The sequence below is a fragment of the Aptenodytes patagonicus genome, chromosome 1 (assembly GCF_965638725.1).
Source record: "Aptenodytes patagonicus chromosome 1, bAptPat1.pri.cur, whole genome shotgun sequence".
NCBI lineage: Eukaryota > Metazoa > Chordata > Aves > Sphenisciformes > Spheniscidae > Aptenodytes > Aptenodytes patagonicus.
The window spans coordinates 107,981,017-107,983,951 of NC_134949.1; positions in this window are offsets into that span (position 1 = coordinate 107,981,017).

Consider the following 2,935-nt stretch of genomic DNA (forward strand, 5'->3'; position numbering starts at 1 on the left):
GCCGCCGCCGCCAGCACCGCCCTGCGCATGCGCGACCCGCCGCCGGCGGGCCCGGGTGGGGCGGTGATGCCCCAACCAAAGATGGCGGCGCTAGCAGTGGGCGTTATGCCGCGGCGCTTGATGGGAGCTGTAGTTCCCGCGGCGGCTCAGTGGCGGCGCTGCCCCCCCCCCCCCCCCAAGGGCTGCGTGTGGTGGGACCCCCGCGGGGGCCACGTCGTGACCGCAGACGGCTTGTGTAGCTTGCGGAAATAAAGGCAGTGGCGTGGGGGTGCCTGCAGTAGATGGGGACTGTGCTGCAAAAATACCTGCTGCCCAGAGCAGATCTGAGTGTGCATCCGTGATAGTCCCTCCAAATAATCTCCTAGCTCCGCTCGTGTGTGGCTCAGGAGTCCCACGAGCCTTATGCAGGTCTTGTGTACCTGGTGGCCCTAGCTCCCTTTGGGGTTTTTGGGGGAGGAACTTCCCTGGACACCTGAATTCATCAAGCAGTTTGTCCAACCTGGAAGAGGCTCCTTCTCCTGGCCCAGCCTCTTGCTGTTGCCAAGGCCTGATTCAGTTTGATCATTTAGGATTAAGTCATGAATCTCGTCGTTACGGTATAAAGGTTTAGATTGATTTGTATAAACTTCTCTGCAGCTTCAGAGATACGGACTGCAAGAAAGAAGAGAAACAGCAGGATTCAGAATTGGTGGTTGAGTGCCATCAACGTAACGTGTAGGACCTTCTTTTTGCAAAACGGTTTCTAAGAATACAGTCTTCAAAACTACCCTCCACTTAGTGTTCGAGTCAGCCTTCAGGAGACAGGGTCATTAACCTGGTGCTGGATGTAATAACCATGCTGATAAGCAGCCAAATTAACGTAGGTAAGAAAGGATGGGGCTAAGCAGACACTGTCCTAACATGAATCCAGACCAGTCGATCGATGTTTCTTCCCTAGGCTGAGTGTGGGAAGGCCTGTCCCCTCTTCGTGAGGTCTATGTATTCAAATGTGAACACTAAACCTTCATCTTTCCTAGCCCAGATCCAGCTTGGTGGTTTTGGAGGAGGTGCTGTGGCTGCTTGTTAATAAACAACCGCATTTACATTAAGTTTGTACCTACAGCGTGAAGGCTGAGTGATTAGCCCCAAAAGCCACAAACTCAACTTGTCGTAAAGGCCTCTTTTGTGTGAACTTTTGTGTGAAACTGAATTGGTCCTGTAGGTATCTGTAGGTTTGGATGGAGAAACAGTTACCAGAAAACAGACCAAAGAGCATGTGCTAAGAAGGAGCATGAAGGTTTCCCGAGGACTGATAAGTTCTAGAGACTGGTAGTCCTGCTGAATCTGCAAGAGCTGATAAACTCTGGGCACCAAGTGTCTGCTCAATCTGTGCAAGGCCACAAGTGAATGCCGGTATCAACTGTGGGTTGTGTGACTGTAGGGCAGGGGCTGCTATATGCAGACAAAGACTGCAGGATTATGTGTACGTCCGTTGAAATAAATGACTTTGAGGGACTTTCTGAACACCTACTTGGAAGCTGCTAGTGTGTCAGCACAACCCTCTACTGAGTATACAGCTGGGGTTGTCCTCCGAATGGGTAACTGGGTGACTGTATGAGTGAACTCTGAGGGAATAAATGAATGTTGTGTGTATTATCTGCTCTTAGTAGTAACAGATTCCTGGAGTGAAAACCTTGGGTACTTCTGGCTGTCTCATCCTAAACTCCTGTTGCACATCCAAAGAATTTTTAAGCAAATCAGGGGAATTAATCCCTTCTTTCCATCTTCTCCTAGAGTCCCACTGTCTTCCTTCTGACTTCTGCATAGGGTCAGCTTTCTTCCTTTTCCTCTACAGTCTTTCTCACAGCTGCAGTAGTCACAGATCCAAAACTGGAGGCTGGTCTGAAGACTCCCCCAAAAGTGTGAACCTTAAGTAAGGTAAAAGCAAAAATTGCCGATATCTTTATATATCTATATTCACCTCCACCGGCCTCACTCAGTCTTAGCCATCTCTACATGGCTAATCCACCCATTATTTCTAGCACAGTTTTCTGTCTTCCCCCTCAGGTTCCAGACCAGATTTTCCTGCTTCTTTCCCGGCTGACTGAATAGAGACATCAGCGCGCTGTTACAACACCATTTCTGGTTGTTTCTCACAGCTCCCCGCTAGTCTCCTACACAGCCGGTAGAGCTGTAGTAGTTCGCTCTGTAGCAAAGGTTATTTCGGGTGCTTTCTCTGAGGCAAAGAGTAGGAGTCGTAGTCAGCATAAATGTTTAATAGGCCCTGAGAGCTAAGACTTTAAGATGAAGCTCCTTTTGAAGCTACATTTACAGCTTCTGCTCTCCCAGGCTTTGTATAATGGAAGCACCCTGGGCCACTGTGGTGTGGTTTTGGCATGCGCTGTAGTTCCCCCCGAGCACCTTGGATGGTTGTAAGCTTCAGAACCCCTTGACTCCCACTTCAAACACAGCCTTTGCCTCACCTTCTCTACCTTCTTAATTTCCTGCAAATCCAGTGCTCTGTGCAGGAGCATCTGGCTCTGATCTTTGATACCCTCCCTCAAACACAGTCCCTCCCTCATTTTTTTTCTCTGCCAAATCAAGCACAAACACCCACAAATTTACTTTCATCATGTTCCATGTGCCTGGAGTGGAAAAACACTTGGCTGTAAGTCTGGTGTCCTTGCTTTACATATTCAACATGGGTTAGAAGAAGGGTGCTTGGGAAAGAGTTTGGTTCTCTAAGCTGGTTATAAGACTGAGCTAAAGGAAACGTGCTTTCTAGATCTTGCGTTTCTCTCAGAGCTGTGGTTTGGGTTTTCTAATTGCTACTGTCTGCCTGTGCAGGGTACTGGTGGGGGCTTTCCTCCTTCAGTTCATCCTTTTGTGCTAATTGGAAGTCCTAGGTTTTCTGAACTCCTCAAATAATGGCGAATTTTTCATATGAAGAATGGCC